This window comes from Bison bison, unplaced genomic scaffold, assembly GCF_000754665.1.
Source record: "Bison bison bison isolate TAMUID 2011002044 unplaced genomic scaffold, Bison_UMD1.0 scf7180017864300, whole genome shotgun sequence".
Lineage (NCBI taxonomy): Eukaryota > Metazoa > Chordata > Mammalia > Artiodactyla > Bovidae > Bison > Bison bison.
Window position 1 is genome coordinate 3,296,017 of NW_011494872.1, and position 15,570 is coordinate 3,311,586.

A 15,570-nucleotide genomic window follows, 5' to 3' on the forward strand; every position below is an offset into this window, starting at 1 on the left:
GAGAAAAATAATAAAATAAAGTAGATGCTAAAAATATAATAAATTATTCAAAATTACATTTATAATTTAAAACTTTTAGTAAACTCAGAAAAGAAAGCTATTTCCTTAATGAACAATATCTGTGAAAAACCTAAAGCAAGCATTATCTTTAATTGTAAACATCTAAAGGCATTATTTTAAATCAAAAATAAAATAAAGATGACTATCATTGTATTGTTGCCTGGAGAATCCCATGGACAGAGGAGTCTGGCGGGCCACAGTCCATGACGTTGCAAAGAGTCACATGACTGAGCGACTAACACTACTACTACTATCATTGCCATTTTACTTAACATTTTACTTTTACTGAAAATTCTAACTAGTGCACTAAGATAAGTAAAAGAAATAAAATCTACAAGTGTTATAAAGAAAGATGTGGCTATCTTTATTTAGAGGTGAACTAATTGCATGGAAAATCCATAAAAATATACTAATTATTTAAAATATTGATAAATCAAGAAAGTTCACTGGTTGTGATATCCATACAAAATCACAAAATCAATAGCAGTTCAGTGTTTTAACTGAGAAGCCTGGCATGCTGCAGTCAATGGGGTTGCAAAGAGTCAGATATGACTTAGCAACTGAACAACAACAAATGCTAACACTTAGAAAATATAAAAGAAAACAAAATTCAACTCAAAATATCTTCAAAACCTGATGCTAAGATTCTAGCCAACAAAATACGGATGGAGAGACTCAAAAATATGAATTTTAAATTTTGATAAATTAATCTATCAATTCAACTTGGTTACAGTCAAAACTTTAACATATTTTTAAGGAATTTGACATAGCTTTTCTAAAATTTACTTGGAAAATTGAAATGGTCTGGAGAACTCTGAAAATAAGCATTAAACAGTAACTTGTCCCATGAGATAGAATTTCCTTTGTAGTTGTAAATGAAACAGTAATGTATTAGGATAGGGAAAGGCAAATCGACAAAGGATACAGAATACAAAATTTAGAAACAGACCCAGACATGTATCAAAAAATACTATGTAATACCTGTGTCCTTACGAATTAGTCAGGAGCAATGAATTATCCAACAAATGGTCCAGGGAGAGTTGGTTTTCTTTATGTGGGAAATATCAGATATCCATTCCTACTATACACACCAACAAATATCAAGTTCAATAAATACCTAAAAGTGAAAATTAAAACTTATAGGAAAAAAAAAATCTTAAAGAAAAACCACAAAACTTTATGATTTTGAAGAAAAGGGGAATTTCTTAAATGGCACTCAGTGAACCAAAATCCTTAAAAGAAAAGATTGATAAACATGACTACATTAAAAATAAAACATTAGACATGTCCCAAGACAAACAGCACGGGGTCGCAAAGAGTCCGACAGGACTGAGCGACTGAACTGAACTGAACTGAAGACAAACAGAATGAAAACCAAAGTCCAGGCTGGAATAAGAAATCTGCAAATGCTTTGAAATGTGATTTTCAGTTTGAAAAAAATTAATTCTTACCATATTTGATCTATTTTTGTAATTTGAATGAATAGCTGTATTTGACCAGTGGGCATTGCATCTTTACATGACTAATTTTCCAAATTTTCTAGTTTCTGAGCCTAATAATCATTTAGAAAACTTAAAATCCTAATTAGTTTTAAGTCAAAGATGTCTGTTGTCATGTTTCCACGGTTGAAAACATTTATACGGTGTTACCCAAAGTAATTCCTGTTGCTTTTGAAGTACTCAATAAATGTCAGTGAAATGAAATACTAAAGCTTAGCTCTTCTGGGGTCAGTGCATCAGTGACAGCCTGGGAGCTCTGTTCCATGCGGAATCAAGTCAGAGTCCTCACAGGAGTCCAGTGTGTGTTCCGTGAACTACAGTCTTAATGGTGGCCTTTGTCCAGGCCCACATTATCCAAAATGTACCTTCTAGTTACATTTTCTTTCCTAACCCTGATCCTTAAGTATTTGTCATAGACAATTTTTCCAGACCAGTAGTAAGGTTTTTTTTTTTTTAATTAACTGGAGAATGGTGATGTTGGAAGCATGGGGAGTCTAAATTACGAGCACTGTTACCTTCCATTCCTGGGACCATCTGGTTGAAATATGCTGAAGGGAAAGGCAGCATATGGTTTATTTCTCTCCCTAGAAATTTCAATTTAATAGGGACATCTTGGTAGGAGTTTGAAATGGAGAAATGGTATTTGAAGAAACCTGAGAGACATTTTTCTATTAAATTCCACGGACACACCAATGCCAAAGGGGATTCTTCAAGCGCCCCCCTACTGTCATCGTAGGAGGAAACACAGTGTCAGAGGAATGGAGGCTTGAGAACAAGGGAACCCCTTGTAGTGCAGGGACATTTCTGAAAAAAGGCAAGAGAAAAGAAGCACCAACCGTGAAATGTCTCACCCTCCTCTGTGCTTCAACTACAACCCGAGTCAATGAATGACTACATTCAGTTAAGTGATCAGAAGAATAAACCAGTTCAGTTCAGTTCAGTCACTCAGTCGTCTCCGACTCTTTGCGACCCCATGAACCGCAGCACGCCAGGCTCCCTGTCCATCACCAACTCCCGGAGTTCACCCAAACCCGTGTCCATCGAGTCGGTGATGCCATCCAACCATCTCATCCTCTGCTGTCCCCTTCTTCTCCTGCCCTCAATCTTTCCCAGCATCAAGGTCTTTTCAAATGAGTCAGCTCTTCACATCAGGTGACCAAAGTATTGGAGTTTCAGCTTCAACATCAGTCCTTCCAATGAACATCCAGGACTGATCTCCTTTAGGATGGACTGGTTGGATCTCCTTGCAGTCGGAGGGACTTATATGTATAATATCATATATGAAACGAGTCGCCAGTCCAGGTTCGATGCACGATACTGGATGCTTGGGGCTGGTGCACTGGGACGACCCAGACCGATGGTATGGGGAGGGAGGAGGGAGGACGGTTCAGGATGGGGAACACATGTATACCTGTGGCAGATTCATTTTGATATATGGCAAAACCAATACAATATTGTAAAGTTAAATAAAATAAAATTAAAAAAAAAAATAAACCATGGTCTGTCCAATTCAGAATATGCTTTTGTTGCATTTTTAATTGCCTAAACAATTATTATGGCATCTATATGCTTTGAATGCCATGACAAGATTTTGAATTAGCAAAGAAGGGGAAAAAAATTGCCATTTGTGTATGTGTGTGTGTGTGTGTTCGTCTGGCTGTCTCTAGAGACAGGATTCACAGTACAAACCAAGCAGATTTTGAAATCAGATGTTCCTAGGTTGAGTGCTACTTCTTCCAGGTGTATATTGTGACCTGGACAAATTACTTACTGAGTTTTAGTCTTCTCACCTATAAAATAGAAATTATAGTACCTCCAAGAAAAGAGATTAAAAAATTAAGGATTGCTAAAATGTCTAAATATAATAATAACATAACATAATAAAAAATTGTCTTCTCTACTTGGGAAAGACAAGGTGATAATGGACTGTCAATGCTTTATTCTTATAGACCTTTTAAGTCTTTTAGGAAATGTTATTTTCTGAAAGAACTGAAATATGTCTACAATTAGATATTAACCCCACGCTTAAAACATGATTAACTATTTTTTCTCATTACACTTTAAGTTTGTGCTCATCATAATTAAAATTTACCAAAGCTATAAAACTGTTTTAAAAGTTGTTTATATGAATGTCTACCTAGATATATCCATGTCTATCAACTAGAACATACTATTACACTTTATAGGGATCTTCACAGTCTTGTAAAATATTGTAAATATTCTGGATTAAAAATGTAGAATCCAGAAATTAAAAGATTCTTAGTTTTAATTTTGGAAGTCTTAATCTAAATTCCACAAATAATAGATTAGACTATAATCATCAATAGAGTGAAAGCCTTTGCTTTAGATGATCCATTTCTGCCATAATTCAGTTATTTGTTCATTTATTCATTCAAGAAATTATTACCAACCAGATTTTAATTACTCTCCTATTTAATCCCTCCAAAGAAACAAGTGGCTCACACTTTAGGAGTTTTCCATCTCCATATCCATTGATCACCCAACTGCCTTCTTCGATTTAAGCATCTTTGGAATTACCAATCCCCCCTGGGAGTCAAACTTCATGAAAACCTTCGAACTTTCCTTGACAGTCCTGTATCTAATCACACAGCCCTTGAGGATACCTGAAGTCCTGCCTTCATGTTGTTGTACATTCGCTAAGTCGTGGCTGACTCTTTGAGACTCCATGGACTGCAACATGCCAGTCTTCCCTGTCCTTCTCTCCATGAGCTTGCTCAAACTCATATCCAGTGATCCGATGATGCTGTCCAGTCAATCTCATCCTCTGTTGCCTGCTTCTCCTCCTGCCCTCAATTTTTCCCAGCATCCAGGGTCTTTTTACAGTGAGTCAGCTCTTTGCAACAGGTGTCCAAAGTATTGAAGCTTCAGCTTCAACATCAGTTCTTCCAATGAATATTCAGGGTTGATTTCCTTTAGAGTTGACTGGTTTGGTCTCCTTGCTGTCCAAGAGACTCTCAAGAGTCTTCTCCAGCACCACAATTTGAAAGCATCAATTCTTTGGCACTCAACCTTCCTTACTGTCCAGCTCTCACATCCATATGTCACCACTGGAAAAACCAAAGCTTTGACTCTAAGGACCTTTGTTGGAAAAGTGATGTCTCTGCTTTTTAATATGCTGTCTAGGTTTATCATAGCTTTTCTTCCAAAGAACAAGCATCTTTTAATTTCAAGACTTCAGCCACCGTCTGCAGTGATTTTGTAGCCCAAGAAAATAAAATATGTCATTCCTTACACTTTTCCTCATCTATTTGTCATGAAGTGAGAAGACAAGATGCCATGATCTTAGTTTTTTGAATACTGAGTTTTAAGTCAGCATTTTCAATCTCCTCTTTCCCCCTCGTCAACAGGCTCTATAGTTTCTCTTTACTTTCTGCCATTAGAGTGGTACCATCTGCATATCTGAGATTGTTGATATTTCTCCCAGAAATCTTGATTCCAGCTTGAGATTCATCCAGCTTGGCATTTTGCATGATGTACCCTCCACAGATGTTAACCTAAATAAGCAGGGTGACCATATGCAGCCTTGACCTATTCCTTCCCTAACTTTGAACAAGTCCATAGTTACATGTCCGTTTCTACCTGTTGCTTCTTGACCCACATACAGGTTTCTCAGGAAACAAATAAGGTGGTCTGGTATTCCCATCTCTTTAAGAGTTTCCCAAAGTTTGTTATGATCCACACAGTCAAAGGCTTTAGCATAGTTAGTGAAGCAGAAGTAGATGTTTTTCTAGATTTCCCTTTTTTATCTATGACCCAACAGATATTGGCAATTTGACCTCTGGTTCCTCTGCCTTTTCTCAATACAGCTTGTACATCTAGAAGTTCTTGGTTCAAATACTGTTGAAGCCTAGCTTAAAAGATTTGGAGCATTACCTTGCTAGCACATGAATTCAACTGTATGGTACTTTGAACATTCTTTGATATTGCCTTTCTTTGAGATTGGAAGGAAAACTGACCTTTCCCAGTCCTGTGGCCACTGCCGAGTTTTCCATGTTTGTTGGCATATTGAGTGCAGCACTTTAACAGCATCATCTTTTGGGATTTGAAATAGCTCAGATGGAATTCCATCACCTCCACTGGCTATGTTTGTAGTAATGCTTCCTAAGGTCCACTTCACTTCACACAGGATGTCTGGCTCTAGGTGAGTGACCACACTATCATGGTTATATGGGTCATGAAGACTTTTTTGTATAGCTCTCCTGTGTATTCTTGCCATCACTTCTTAATCTCTTCTGCTTCTATTATGTCCTTGCAATTTCTGTCTTTATTGTGCCCATCTTTGCACAAAATGTTCCCTTAGTATCTCCAATTTTCTTGAAGAGATCTCTAGTTTTTCCCATTGTATTGTTTTCCTCTATTTCTTTGCATTGTTCTCTTAAAAAGGCTTAAGTGATGACCAGAATAACTTACCAACTCATTCAGTATTTTCTGGGTGTCTGTGTTATTTGCATTGATATCAATGGTATTTTTAGAAAGGAAAAAGATCACTGATTAACTTACAGTTTGTAATATAAACAAGTAAAGTGAAGTCACTTAGTCGTGTCTGACTCTTTGAAATCCTATCAATTGTAGCCCTAGTCCACCAGCCTCCTCCGTCCATGGGATTTTCCAGGCAAGAATACTGGAGTGATTTGCCATTTTCTTCTCCAGGGGATCTTCCTGCCCCAGAGATCGAACTCAGATCTCCCATGAACCACCAGGGAATCCCAAAATATAAACAAGCCTGCCACATAAAATTTATCTAGTTCCCTTTGTGATAATAAATACTAACTCCTTAGCTATACTCTTTTTCCTGTTGAATGCAATAGTAATTATAAGAATATAGAATGGCTATGCATTAGACCCAGGGATCTCCGTGCTTTTAGGCCCCTAAGGGTAAGAACAAGTCAGGGAAGGCAGTTTCAGGAGAGCAGGAAGACTTAGATGTGAGCCTAAGGTTGGAGGCGTGAGGGTGGGTGTAGGGGAGTACAGAAGGATGACTGCACTGAGGGGAGAATAACAGAAGGACCTAGAAGGAAATTGTGGTGGTATGACCCCTCTCCAGTGCCATTACATCACTTGAACTCAAGTTAAGTAAAATTAAAATACTCAAAGGAAAAAAAGTGATGCAAATTGAGATGGTTACAAAGGAGTGAAGGAAAATTCACCTACTGGATAAACTGTGAAAGTGAAAGTCACACAGTCATGTCCACCTCTTTGCAACCCCATGGACTATACAGTTCATGGAATTCTCCAGGACTGAATACTGGAGTGGGTAGCCTTTCCCTTCTCCTGGGCTCTTGCCAGCCGAGGGATTGAATCCAAGTCTCCCACATTGCAGGTGGAATCTTTACCAGCTGAGCCACAAGGGAAGCCCAAGAATACTGAAGTGGATAGCTTATCCCTTCTCCAGCAGATCTTCCCAACCCAGGAATCGAACCAGGTCTCCTGCATTGCATGCGGATTCTTTACCAACTCAGCTAAATTGAGAGAAAGGTTTGGTTATAGTTCAGCAGTTAAAATCCTTGCAAATCTTTCTTTGATTGCTTCTAACCACCAGCAAGTCTCCATGTGTATACTCCAAAGATTTTGCAGATAATCATTCCAACTGCTTTACTAGTTGATACATTAACGTCTGATCACTTATTAACTCATTATTGCAATAAGTTCTACTTTTATTTCACTGTCACATCATTTTTGGAACTTCTTTACTGATGTGTAATACTCACACAAAAAGCTCATGTATCCTAAATATACTAGGTGATGGATTTCCACACAATGAACACAGCTGAGGAAGCAGTATCCAGGCAAAGCAGCAGAACATTGCCAGCACTCCAGAAGTTTTCTTCTTCTCTAGAGGATGGTAACAATTATCCTGACTTCTAACAGCCCAGATTAGTTTTGCCAGTTTTTATACTTTATGTAACTAGAGTCATAGAGAATATATTGTATGTCTGGCTTTTTTCACTTACTATAATGTTTGTGAGGTTCATCCACACCATTGCAAGAAGGAGTAGATTTTTTTCTCATTGCCAAATGTCATGATGTTGTGTGAATATACCACAATTTGTTTTTCTGTTCTGATACTAGGGCCATTAGAGTGCTTTTCAGCTTGAGCTACTCTGATAAGTACTACTATGAACATCCTATTACAATAAAACCACAGTGAGCTTCCACACAAAACAATGTCTCCTGGGAAATAACACTCAACATTTTCGATTTACTAACTGTTGGGCTGTTATCTGCTACATACTAGCCTGTGTTCTCAGTACTTTATCCATATTTGTTTTATTATGCTCTTGACTGTCCTTTGAGGCTAATATTACCACTATTTCAATTCAACTTCTGAGGGAATAAGACAGCACAAGATTCTGGGAAAATCAGAATTTGAATCCAGGCAGTCTGAGATTGACTTTTTAAATATATTTAATAAGCCCTAGTAGATATTCAGTAATTATTAGTTGCTCTCATTTCTTGGCACCTGGGCAGACAATGAGGCTTAGAACATTAGTGTATAGGGCATCAGTTTTGAGTGAAATTCAGGATATTTCCTAGTTAAAGGAACCTTTTATTTTTCTTCCCTTGGAGCCTGTATATTGGCCTAACCTTTTTCCTTTCCACAGAAACTGAGCTACTGAGGAGGTTGTCTCTGCTCTGCACCCAATGGTTTCACGTTTTTTCCCTGTGTCTCATTCACAGGCCTTGGGAAATTCTGTGCAGCATAATGGGAGGTGGCACTTCTTCCTTCTCAGGACAGCCCTCTTGCAACTGCTTTCCCTTCTCAGCACAGAAGAAAGAGAAATGTAAATGAATATTCTCCCAAAATTTATCCCTCTCATTCATATCACAAATTTACTGAGCATTTACTATTGGCCCAGAATGTGCTAGGCGTTATGATAAATATAAAATGGAGTAAGATAGAATCAATGATCTTAAACAATGTAAGAACAGTCTAGGAGAAGAAATGGGATTTCATTTTGAAAAGTATGGTATATAAAATGTGAAAAAGGAGTGATATTGAAAAGATTTAACCCCTATGAAGGCATGAACACTAGTCAGTTAGGACACATTTGGGTGCAGACAATGGAATGCTTGACTGGTCCTGTAGCCTCTGAATAGCAGCCTGGCTTGTCCAAAGGATGGGACTGAACAGGAGGCTGTGACCAGAGCAGGGAATGCCTCAGATGCCAAGTAGCGTGCTTGACTTTATCCTCTAAGCCCCACAGAGCCGCAGAGCAGCCCTGCCCACGCTTAAGATACAACAGGGCTGTGTTTAGGTCCTTGATTCTTAGCCTCTTAGCTTACTGGAGACCCAAAGTCACGGAATAAAGAGGATTGTTCTTTCCTATTCTTATGATTTTATTTCTCAACCACCCATGACCTTATAAATTTTCCACTCACGGCAGCTTGCTCCAAGTCCACATAGAACAGACCTAGTGAGTTGTGCTAGGACATCCGGAACATTGCAGCGTTGTCATCCCTCGAGAAGCACACAGGCAGCTGAGCCTTTGACTTGTGTGCCCGTGAACAGCTCGGATGAAAAGAGCGCAAGTGGACGCACAGTGCAGCTGGAATGCCCTGCAGCCAGCTGGCCGCCCTGACACTTGGGCTCCTTTGCATACTCTTCCCCACTTTGGAAGCTACTAAGCAAGCCAAGAAAGCAAAGGTTAAGCTGGGGGCTGGGCCAGTCCCACTGGAGTGAAACGAATGAAGGAATGGGGAAAGAGATCTCAAAGAGACACTTCTTTTGAATTAATCTCCACAAGCATGTCCCTTTTAGTACTCATTTTCTTCTTGAATGTGTCCTTTTGGGAAATGGTTTGCTAACTCTTCCCATATGAACTGAGCACTGTTTTATCCACTGGGGATTAGTTGCCTAAACACATCAACTTGGTTTATAAAATAAGATTGAAAAACCCTTGGCTCACTCTGCAAGGAGGATGGCATGGTGGGGGAAAGTGTGTACACTTTAGGGGACACGATACACTTACCCTAAGTTCTTGGGAGGGTTTCTTACTGTCATTTATCTCATCTGTAAAATGAAAATGATGATGTAACTACCTCATATGGGGTCCTGAAGATTCAATGAGCCATGTGTAGAAAAGAACTGGATATATAGTAAGCACACAAAAATGTGAGTTGTGTTTGTCATAATTATTAATATTGTTTCTTCGCCTGTGTCTCTTTCTACTCCTCAGTAGGAAAGCATTAATAAAAAACCCTTTTGTGAATGAAGCCTAGCTACCTATAACCATAACTTCTGAAAGAGACCTCTATCTCTGCAGAGCATAAATCACTAAAAGAATACTAAAACTTTTAGAAATGTAATAGAAACTCAGAGATTTTTGCATACCTCTTCCTCTGTAATGATAGGTCTCTATCAAGCCCCTTTTTAAATTGTTTGTAAACCCAGGGTGCTCTGAATGTAAACAGCCAACCAGGGATAAGATCATTAGGATACCTGCTAGCTTACTGGATGAAATTTTTAAATCGTTATTATTGATTATTCCCAAAAGAGGAAATGTGAGGGTGTGTCACCTGGCTGAACAACTCTCTCTTCCTTACCACTCCTCAAAGTGTGCTTGCAAAGGTGTGCTTTGCAGAGAGAACCTTCCCAGAAGGAGTAGCAGTTGTTAGGGATGAACTTCACAGTTATAAACACCCATTAAAGATGGGAAGTTCACACAGATCCTGAGAAATGGGGAAAACCATCTCTCCAGAAATTATGACTTCGATTGCACTATTGATTTGAGGGGTGCCTTTCTGTTCAATTATAGCACAATTCCCTTGCTTTTTGCCTCAAGGTGGTCATCTGTAAAATGGGAATTATTTACATTTTATTAATGGTGACTCTGAGACATTTAAAAAGATGAAAAGCAAAGTAAAACTGTGAAGTGCTTTGAGTTCCACACAGCAATCAAGGACTGATTCTAGAGAATGTATCGCCCACATCAACAGATGGCACTCTTTGTTAGTTTCAGTAAGATCTGCAGGACCAACTAATTGTTATTTTATGAGGAAGTAGGTCAGCAGGAAGCACCAAGCTACAAAAGAAAAACGCCACCACAAACAACCACAAAAAAACCCTCTAGCCTGTATGTAATGAATAATTCTTCGAATTATTCATTCTCATCACTGATAGCTTAATTGAGTCATAGAGGTACAAAATTCCAAAGCACCCTCTGAAACTCGAGATGTAGCAAGTCTTTCTGGCTTGGAAGAATCTATCAGAAATAAAGAGCTCTGTTTTAAAGGGGAACCTGGCTAGGAGGACATGAGGAAACTTTTTCCCTACTTCTCACCCAAAGTAGTTCAAAATTGAAGAAACTGTAGAAAATACAATGCGAAGAGAGTAGGACTTTCAGGCTTGTGCTGGAATCTGGGAGGGATTTCCAGGAATGTCCAGCACCTGGGCAGAGAGGAGACCCTGAAACCAGGGTATGTTAGGAGTCGTATCTGTTCAAGTACTACAGCTTTTCAGATGGGCAGAAAGTCAGGAGGGGAGATGCAAGGAAAAAACTGCATCATGAGTTAATGGAATTGTCAGGTAGAGTATACAGTAATAAGAGGGTTAAAAGGTGGTGTATTAGCTTGTTTAACAGTAGAAAAACAGCAGTGCTAAGGTCGACTGGCATACCATTTGCATAGAAAAAGAGGCTGTTTGCTTTAGTGTGGGTAGAGACAAAACCCCAAAACATACAATAAATTTAAAAGGGGACAATTAAAGGGAAAGGAACAGAATTCTTAACTCCTATGTCAAAAACACACCCCTTAAAATTACTTACACTACTTTAGAATGATGTTTGTCATCCACTACATGAGGTGAGAAAATGTTTCCTGAGTAAAGTAGAAAAGAACGTTAAAGAGAAAGAAAGAGGAGAGATTGAGATACTAATATGAGACGTGAATGATACCCAAGAGACATACAAGAAAACTAAAAATGCAGCTGTTACTCAGAAATTCCATTCTTGAATGTGCTCATGACCCTGGAGACATTCTTACACATGTGAGGGTTTCTAAGTGGGGTTCTTATCATATGGTGATCTGACAACAACCCTAATGTCTATCAGGAAAATAGAGGATAAATAAATAATTTTTGAATATTTGAAATATTTAATAGTTGAATTAAAAAGCAACAAAAGCAATAAGCTCCAGAATTTGTACTATGGAAAATCAAATCAGAGATCTTAAGGACAAATGTTGAGTAGGTTAGTCAGAAAACATAGGAAAATGAAGAAAAGATGAAAATTCTAAGAAATAAGACTATAGTCATGCAAAGAACCACAATCTCAAGAAAAAGAAAACTACTGGAATAGATGTGATCATAAAAATGTTCCAGAGGGGAAAATTCAATGAATAACCAAACTAAATGATTTAAGCATAAAAATAAAACATGTCCACTAGATTCAAGGCAAAAATTCATGAAAAAAAAGAACTAGAGCTACACTGAATTATGTTCTGGGAAAAAAAATTTTTTTTTGAATCCAGTGATTAAGAAAGTTTATTTTAAGCATTCAGGAAGGAAAAGAGTTAATGACTTTTAATAAAGTTGAACCACATGCTATTTATAAGACTTTATTTTCCACAAACAAAATTATGAAAATCAATGCATCAACATCTCTTAAGGGAAAAATTGTGAGAGTAAAAGTTTCAAGAATTGTGTTCTCAGAGAACTTGACCTTCAGCAAAGAAGGAAACAGAAAGTCTCAGGTTTGCAAGAGCTCAGAAAATGAACTATCCATGTGAAAAGGTTAAAGTTGTACTCCTAGTGACCAAGAGATAAGTCCTAACAAAGACCTCAAACACAGGAAGTCAGGGCATGCATCAAACCTGTTCAACACAAAGGTAATCTCAAGAACTGCTGCTAATTTTGTTACAGAGCAGAAGGCAAATATATCAAGTATTTAATGATAATTATCTAGGTCTATAATTATACATTATTGTAAGATAAAGACACAAGTGAGGAAAGGTCAAAGCTGAGAGGAAAATGAACAAAATACCTCATTTTGTATTAAGATAGTCAAAAATCTATTTTGTCTTTTTTTTATCCCAATAATTAAAAATGAGAGTGAAAGTACAATTTCAAAAAACCCAAAGATAATCTTTATACATAACAAATACTAGAGAGTGGAAAAACTTATATCATAAGCAATATTACCAGGAAAATGTGAGAAAAGTCACAAATCAAGATAAAAGAAATGAGCAAACATATTAGTTATAACATATTAGTTATAATAATTGGGGTAATTGAGAATCTGTAGTAGAAGGCAAAAACAGTTCAGATCTAGTTTCAAAACCATGAACCTCATGATACTTGTAAGAGAACCTCTGAAGCAAACCGGCACAGACAAGATAAAAGAATGTGCAAATATACATCAGTTCAGTTCAGTTCAGTTGCTCAGTCATGTTCGACTCTTTGCGACCCCATGAATTGCAGCATGCCAGGCCTCCCTGTCCATCACCAACTCCGGGAGTTCACTCAGACTCATGCCCATCGAGTCAGTGATGCCATCCAGCCATCTCATCCTGTCATCCCCTTCTCCTCCTGCCCTCAATCCCTCCCAGCATCAGAGTCTTTTCCAATGAGTCAACTCTTTGCATGAGGTGGCCAAAGTACTGGAGTTTCAGCTTTAGCATCATTCCTTCCAAAGAAATCCCAGGGCTGACCTCCCTCAGAATGGACTGGTTGGATCTCCTTGCAGTCCAAGGGACTCTCAAGAGTCTTCTCCAACACCACAGTTTGATTAGGTAAGATCTATTCAGGATAATTTACTTTAATAAAAAAAAAAATTCTACTTGTTTAAACTAAAAATAAAAACAAAAACAGTTCACCCATTTCTCTTCCATCTCACCCCCTGCTCCCCAGCAGACACCAGTCTGTTCTTTGTATCTATGAGCTTCTTTTGTTGTAACACAAACCTACATTTTTGATTCCACATGTAGTTGAGATCAACTGGTACTTGTCTTTCTCTATATGACTTATTTCATCTAACAAAATGCCCTTGAGTTCCATCCATGCTGTAGCAAATGGCAAGATTTCTTCCTTTGTTATGGCTGAATGACATTTCATTGTATGGTGGCTCAGTCAGTAAAGAATCTGCCTGACTTACAGGAAAGCTGGGTTAGATCCCTGGGTTAGGAAGATCCCCTGGAGAAGGGAACGGCAACCCATTCCAGTATACTTGCCTGGAGAACTCCATGGACAAAGGAACCTGCTGGACTATAGCTCATGGAGTTGAAAAAATCAGACACAATTGAGTGATCTAACACATAATATTTCATTGTATATATACAGTCGCCCTTCAGCATCCCTGGGAGATTGGTTCCAGGACCCCCATACATATAAAAATCCAGGATGTTCAAGTTGCATATAAAGTGGCATAGTACAATAAATACAGTTTTCCCTCTGTATCCCCAGATGCCCCCCTTGAATTCAATCAAACATGAAATGAAAGTGGTTGAATGCATGATGCTAAACCAATGAACTTGAGGGCAAACCGTATTCTACAATTTCTTTATTCATTCATGTACAGATGGACACTTAGGTTGTTTCCATATCTTGGCTATTGTAAATGAACCTGCAGTGTACATGGGGTTGCATGTATCTATTTAAGATAGTGTTTGCATTTCCTTTTGGTAAATACCCAGAAGTGGAACTGCTGGATCTATGGCAGTTCTATTTTTCATTTTTTGAGGAACCTCCATACTGTTTTCCAAGTGGCTGCACCAATTTACATTCCTACCAATTGTGTGTCTGCATGCTAAGTCGCTTCAGTCATGTCTTGGTGACCCTATGAACTGTAGCCCTCCAAGCTCCTCTGTCCATGAGATTCTCCAGGCAAGAATACTGGAGTGGATTGCCATACCCTCTTCTAGGGGATCTTCCCCATTGAGGGATTGAATTCACGTCTCTTATGTCTCCTGCATTGGCAGGCAGGATCTTTACCATTAGCACTACTTGGAAAGCCCACCAACAGTATAGTAGTGTTACTTTTTTTCTCCACATCCTCATCAACATTTTTTATTTTAATCTTTTGATTGCAGCTATTGTGACAGGTGTGGTCAATGATATTTCATTGTGGTTTCAATGTGCATTTCTCTGATGATTGGTGATGCTGATCATCTTTTCATGTACCTGTGGCCATCAGCATGTCTTCTATGGAAAACTTCATATTCAGATCTTCTGTCCCTTTTGTTAAAATTGGCGGGGGGAGGTTTGCTTAAAAAAAAAAAGAGAGAGACTCTTCTTTCCCCACTTCATATTCTGGACTTCATTGTAGTAAATTAATTAACCATGTATATGTGGGTTTATTTCTGGGTTTTTGTTTTGTTCCATTGATCTGTGTGTCTGTTTTATGCCAATACCATACTTATTTAATTATTATAGCTTTGCAATACAGTTTAAAGTCAGGCACATACGGCTCCAGCTTTTTAGTTTTCTTTCTCAAGATTGCTTTGACTATTTAGGGTCTTTTATGATTCCATATAAATTTTAGAATTGTTCTATTTATGAACAATTGTAAAGAATTGTAAAAAAAAAAAAAGTCATTGGAATTTTGAGAGGAATTTCACTGAATCTGTAGATTGCTTGAATAGCATAGACATTTTAACAATATTAATTCATCTAATCCATGAACACAGAAAATCCTTCCATTTCTTTCATCTTCTTAAATTTTTTTCATTAATGTCTGATACTTTTCAATGTACATGTCTTTCACATCTTTGGTATTCAAATTTTCTTCTTTTTGATGAACTATTAAATGGGATTATATACTTAATTTCTCACTGTGATTGTTAATTATTCATATGTAATTATGAAAGAGATTTTTTAATATTAATTTTGCATCCTGCAACTTTGTTGCATTCATTTATTAGTTCTGACAGGTTTTTAATGCAGTCTTTAGGGTTTTCTAGGGGCTTAACTGATAGCTCAGTTGGTAAAGAATCCGCCTGCAATGCAGGAAACCCCAGTTCAATTCCTGGGTCAAGAAGATCCACTGGAGAAGGCATA